Genomic DNA, 6,454 nt, shown 5'->3' with positions numbered 1-6,454 from the left:
CGATAGTTTTAATGAATCAGTTCAAAAAAAACGACTCCGAGGTTATTTTACGGTGGAACTGGCTTGTCCACAATTTTGAGCGCTGCACGACAGAATAGATCATGACGTGATCGAGGGTCTTGATCTTATTTCCATATAAAATACTATTTTTTAAAACATTTCTATCAGCCAATGATAATTCTAAAAGGAAACGTCAGCGGCCTAGAGCGCATCTGATTGACAGATAAACCACGAGCTCTATAGTGCCCATATTATGCCATTTTTAAGGTTGCTAATATTGTTTTATGAGTCTCCTAAAACATGTTTACATGCATGACGTAGAGCCGTAACAGAATAAGATTCGAATTCCTGACGACTCATTTAGGCGACTCTTTTTTTTGATAGACAATACCTTTATTTATCGTGCACTGTCGGCTTCACAACTTTGCAGATAGTTTATGTTCACATATACAGCTACATGACACACTGCATGAAAGGTAATATTCGAAAAGGCATAATAGGGGCACTTTAATGTTCTGGTTATTTAGTTTCAGTGTGCAGTTTGTTAATTTTGTGCAAAGCATACAGTCAAATTAAACTTCATCATTCAGCTGAACTGTGCACGTTTTAGACACTTTATGTCTTGTTCAATTCATGCGATAAACGCATGTCCCTGCTGAGCTGTGGGCTATGACTAATTTCACGGGCAAAGCAGATAAAATTACAATTTATTTATTGTCTTTTTTTTTTTTTTACAAATAATGTTTTATATTATAAGAAGGATACTTTCTACGACCTTTATCCTGCAGTCATCATGGTGAGATTAGGTTCCTTCAATCTAAATAAACAAGCATCGAAAACAACAGCGAGGAATCTATTCTGGGAATCGAATCACATCGATTCCAGAACCAGGAATCGGAATCGGACTCGATTCCAAGAATTTCAGAATCGAACAGCCCTATGCCTATGTAACGATCACATGTCATCGTACGTGATCGCCTTCTTTGCCGCTTTTGTGTCAACAGCGCCCCTGCTGTTCATACACAAACATCTCTGGATGTCTGAACCTGTAGCTTCTCTTCTGTCCTCATCACATATGTAATCATTATTCTTACACAACCAAGATATGTTTGTATTAGGGCTGCACGATATATCGAAATTATCGAAATATCGCAAATGTAAATATCGCAATATGCATATCGCAAGGGCGTGCGATATCTGAATCATTTTAATAATAGGCTACTTAAATCAAAACGTTGCAAAAGGTAAAAGTTTTAGTTCGACGTATATAGCAGAGAATTGCTTGATGTTAAAGAGATCACTTGCTTTTAATCATGTTTGAACCTTCTCAGACTATAGTTTTTGCTGTGGTATATGAAGGAGTACTTAAAGTGTATGGAAAGCAAAGTTACAATGATATCAAATTTGTGTCATTCATTTTTTTTGGTTTGTATGTTCACACTGATGTTAAAATGGCATTTTCTGATTTGTGACATTACTTTTTATGTACTGCTAAAACACAGCTGGTCACTTTCAGAAGTTATAGTGATTCTTTCTTTTCCAAGAAAGAATGTGAAACAAATTGTTTATATAATTTTCATTTATAAATATTTTAAAATATAATTGAAATTGATTTTACACACTTTAAGCAATATCGTATCGCATATCGAATATCGCATTTTTCTTCTATATCGCACAGCCCTAGTTTGTATGTACAATTGCTTGTATTTTTCTCCACTGCCTCTCAGTCAAACTGTCATAATGTATTTTATTTGGATGCCTGTTTGAGCTGTTTTATGCATTTACCTTTTTTCCCCTTCCACAAGAATTAACATCTTAGACGAAACAGCTGCTGCATAGTCCATTTTTATTATAAAGTCAAGTCTGTGTTGTGCAAAAGATCCACCAACCGATCAACCAAGTGAGTGAGTCATTTGTTCTGCAAACACTATAATAGTTTAATCAAACGGAGGCAAACACCTGTTTCTGTTGACATAGCAAATGCACTGCAACCTCTTGGATTATTCATGTTTAACATGGTGAAATGTTTAATACCTAGTTTTTCCAAAACATTTATTCTGCACTTATTGTGCTTGATTTTGCACAGCCCTTATATATCATTTGCACTATTGTTTCTATTATATCTTAGTAAAAATAACAATAAAATTATATATATATATTTAACCAAGTTTAAAATAAAAGCACCTGGTGGTTTTGTTACTCTTGACAGCTTTCATAATTTAGACAAATAATAGCTGAAAGCTGCCACTCCACTATACTTAAGCTTAACCTTTGATACTTTCAGAAGCTTAACATTAGATGATCTGAAGCCGTCCGCTGCTGCATAGAATATAAAGCAACCAGTATGTGCAGGTGCAGTGCTATGCAGTACCATCTGAGCTAGTAAAAGAAAAATAATTAAATTATTTAATTGAATGAATTATTATGAAAAACAAAGGAAGCCAAAGTAAAATACAAAACTGGGATTCATTGCTTAAGTTGGAAGTCTTTATATCATTTTAAAAATGATGGGTCTGTGAAGAGGGACCTACAGTAATCATGGCTCGAGTCGAGGTGAGTAATAATAATTTGTCATTTTTATTTCATTGCATTAGAAAAGGCCTCATTTTGGCACCTTGGAAGGAAGAACGTCCAATTCAAAATCCAAGATCAAACATTTTTAGGTTTATCCTCTGTACAGTGTTAAGTAGAAAGACTGAATAGCATTTTCAATGCATTCCAATAAGCTTTATTTACAACTTCAAAAGGTCATTTTTTACAGTGAATGCAAACCTGAAGTTTGTTTGCATGCATGTAACAGGATTTTTGTGATATCAGTGTTGCAGACGAGCTGATGAAAGACTGGTGACAAAAATAACTGTCAACTGTTTCACCACTATCAAGCAAATAACAGATTAGTGGGGGTTTTTAAGCCTCATTACAATAGTTATTTTAATCAAATGACAAATACATTAATTTCAAACTAGATTACAACAAAATCTTAGGTTAGAACTGTAAAAAAACAGGTCATGGATGTATTCACTATGTCAATATGTGGGATGAGGCTGGATATTATTGGCTTGTCTGCGTCACTCTTCTCCAGTGTTTTTCATCCAGCTCAGCCACGCTTCATTCAGACGGCACACAGACACCCTGCAGGGGCCACACGTCACCCTCATGGGGAACCAGAAGAATCCCTGGATCTCTGCTCTGGTCTTGGTGGGTCTTCTACACAATGTTAGTGGACTATCCAATATCCAGGTAAGATGTTAAGACATATACTTATTATGCAGTTTTTAGTCTTTAAAATATGCTATTTTGGTAACACTGGGTTGCTCAGTTGGATAAAACTTTAAACCAGCAATAGAAAACATGAGAGTAAGGTACAAATGCACATTTTTATTGAATTAACGTAAAGGCATTGCTTTTTATTAAAGTAATAGTCTGAGTAAACAACATCCAAGTATTTGCATGTTACACTGAAGTAAATATAGAAACAAATTGGTATGAAACATCAAATGATCTTGTATAATCTCTGTTTTAAAGCATGTTTTTAACACAATGCAGTAAGGATGTTTAGGTTGTAGCCCATAAATCAGTGTGATTTGATTGTGCACACTGTTTTCACCATGCAGTAGCAGCAGCAGTGGGTTGCCAAAGTAACTGAGACTGGAAATAATTAAACAAATGGGGTAAAAAAAAATACAAGAATTGTGTTCAGATCTTATGTCCAGGGATATATATACAGCAAAATAGCCGATTGTTTTGTAACCGATTGTTTTTTTTTAAAGCACTTCAAAAACCAAACAGCAAAAGTCAAGGAAAGGTAAACATTTACTTTGCCCGGTCAGGGTAAATCCACTACTACAGCTTCAAGGTGATATAACCCTAAAACATTTCTATTCTGAGAAATAGTGCTATTATATGATATTACAGTTTTATTCATTTTTTACTCATATATTAGTCACATCCCGTTTTCTTGAAAATTAGCTTGCTCAGTGACAAAGGGTATGGCTGGGATTTCACAATTTTGAGTGAGAATACAATGGTCACTGCAATGTTTAAATAATCTTTTTATTTCATGTTCACTACCGTTCAAAAGTTTGAGGTTGGTCGAATTTTTTTAAATGTTTTGGAAAGAAGCCAAGGCTGCATTTATTTAATGAAAAATAATTATTACAATTTAAAATAACTGTTTTTTGTTTTAATATGTTTAATATTTAATTATTCGTGTGACAGCAAAGCTGAATTTTCAGCAGCCATTACTCCAGTCTTCAATGTTACATGATTAGAAATCATTCTAATATGCTGATTTTTTGTTCAAGAAACATTTCTTATTATTATCAATGTTGAAATCAGTTGTACTCCTTAATATTTTTGTGAAAACCGTGATAGATTCTTTCAGGATTCTTTGAGGAATAGAAAGGTCAAAAGAACAGGATTTATTTGAAATGGAAGTATTTTGTAACATTATAAATGTCTTTCAATTCAATGCTCCCTTGCTGAATAAGAGTAGGAATTTTTATTCTTTTAAAGTATCTTACCGACCCAACTTTTTGCATGGTATATTTTTCATGGTTATTTTTCATGCTTCTCTACTTTGTAACTGTGGTACAGCATTATTTTACATTTGTCTGTCTCAGGTCTGTAACCCAGGTGTAGGCGACACTATACACAACTATTGTGCGAAAACCATAAATGGGACCCAGTACATCCCATTCTCCCATTTTGCTGGGAAGCATGTCCTCATTGTCAATGTGGCCACCTTCTGAGGACTCACCTTTCAGTATGTGGGTAAGCATGCAAATTATTTCACTTAACACAATTATAAATATACATTTTTTTTTATATATAAATATAAAAATATTCGTATGTACAAACATTACTTATGCTTGCAAATTAATATGTGCAAATATATATTTGACACCTCATGACAGCAAAGACTGAAGAGCAAATATGAAACCTGTTCATGATAATTGTATTGACTGAGCGATTTATATGCTATTTAGAATTGAATGCACTACAAGAGGAGTTCCGAGATGTTGGATTCACTATCCTCGGGTTTCCATGCAACCAATTTGGGATGCAAGAGCCTGGAAAAAATTATGAAATTCTTCCTGCATTAAAGTGAGTTCATGTTTAATCAGAAGACACAGTCTTTTAAGGCTTCTCAAGAGCATTTTAACCTTGAGGTTACTGGCCATCACTCATGAGCCACAACTACCTGAGCATCAGACAGTGTGCAATTAGCTTGTGTTTCTCATCCATCATCCCCTTTAAATTACTGCACATATCATATATCTTGAACCTAAAGGCTCTTTTCTGGAGTGATATCTGAAGCCACTAAATCTGGCCATAACTCTCTAAAGTCTCTTATTTGTTTTCCTTGTAGACAGACCCTTGATGAAACAAATTTATCTTTGTCTTCACAGGTATGTGCGTCCAGGCAATGGATTTGTTCCAAATTTCCAGTTATTTGAGAAGGTGGATGTGAATGGAGTCAATGAACACGCTCTTTTCACAATTTTAAAGGTTGGTCATTGCTTAACAGTGTTGGGCAGTAATGCATTACTTAGTAATGCGTTACTGTAATTTGATTACATTTTTAGTAACGGAGTAATTAATGCGTTATAATTTTCAAAATAGTAATTAGAGTATAGTTACAAGCCGAGGTCTCTATACGTTACTGCTGTGTTACATTGCTGACATAATGCAGTGTTTTATAATCTAGAGATTGTAAAAAAGGATGTAGCACACGCACTGTCGAGTCAAGTGCCAATGGATTAGAGACCTGCTCCCGCGAGACCCGACGCAACAGAGTGTGGTGCGGGACAAGATGGCCAAGTGCTGCTGCGGGCGGGTAGACACTCGTGTGTGTGCGGGATGCGGGAGAATAAAATGATTAACGGGACTCTCGCAAAATAGAAATATCTAAACATAAAATATCTCAAACAAATAAATTTTTATTCATCTATTGCACAAAAGCAACATGAACTAATATAAAATATAAACGATTAACAGGTGCAAGGCAAGTGTATGCAGAGTTTCTATTTAGACTATAACACGTGTTCGCTGCGTTGAGCAATGCAGTGCTGAAATTTGCATGCTGCTCATGAATCCTCTCATTATAACACACGAATTGTAAACATTATGAAAGATTCATTATGCATATATTTATTGTGTTATAACAGAGATTTGTGAGATTGCGATGAACTGAGATGTCTTTTAGAGATTATAAATGCAGCGCTCTTTGCTGCCATGCCAAACCATGCACGTAGCAGCCGCTTGCTTTAGTTAAAAATAACAGTGTTCTGTGAATGTTGATGCTTTAAAGGTGACATATCATGAAAATCTGACCTTTTCCAGGTTTTAAGTGCTATAAGTGCATCTACCAACCAAGGAAACGTGAAAAAGATTAACCGCTTTCTGTCCGTGTGCTTTGGATGTGTGCTCTCAGAAAACCGTATATCAGAAG

General features: G+C 35.0%; 1 pseudogene; it reads left to right on the top strand.

Annotated features, from left to right (window-relative positions):
- Positions 1-1,820: 1,820 nt before the first annotated feature.
- The window catches only part of LOC107749745 (glutathione peroxidase 3-like), an 11,372-nt pseudogene continuing 6,738 nt past the window's right edge, over positions 1,821-6,454 (top strand).

This window comes from Sinocyclocheilus rhinocerous, unplaced genomic scaffold (genome assembly GCF_001515625.1).
Source record: "Sinocyclocheilus rhinocerous isolate Xijiao unplaced genomic scaffold, SAMN03320098_v1.1 scaffold860, whole genome shotgun sequence".
NCBI classification, from domain to species: domain Eukaryota; kingdom Metazoa; phylum Chordata; class Actinopteri; order Cypriniformes; family Cyprinidae; genus Sinocyclocheilus; species Sinocyclocheilus rhinocerous.
The sequence above is the reverse complement of the archived record's forward strand: the minus strand, read 5'-3'. Positions and strand labels throughout refer to the sequence as shown.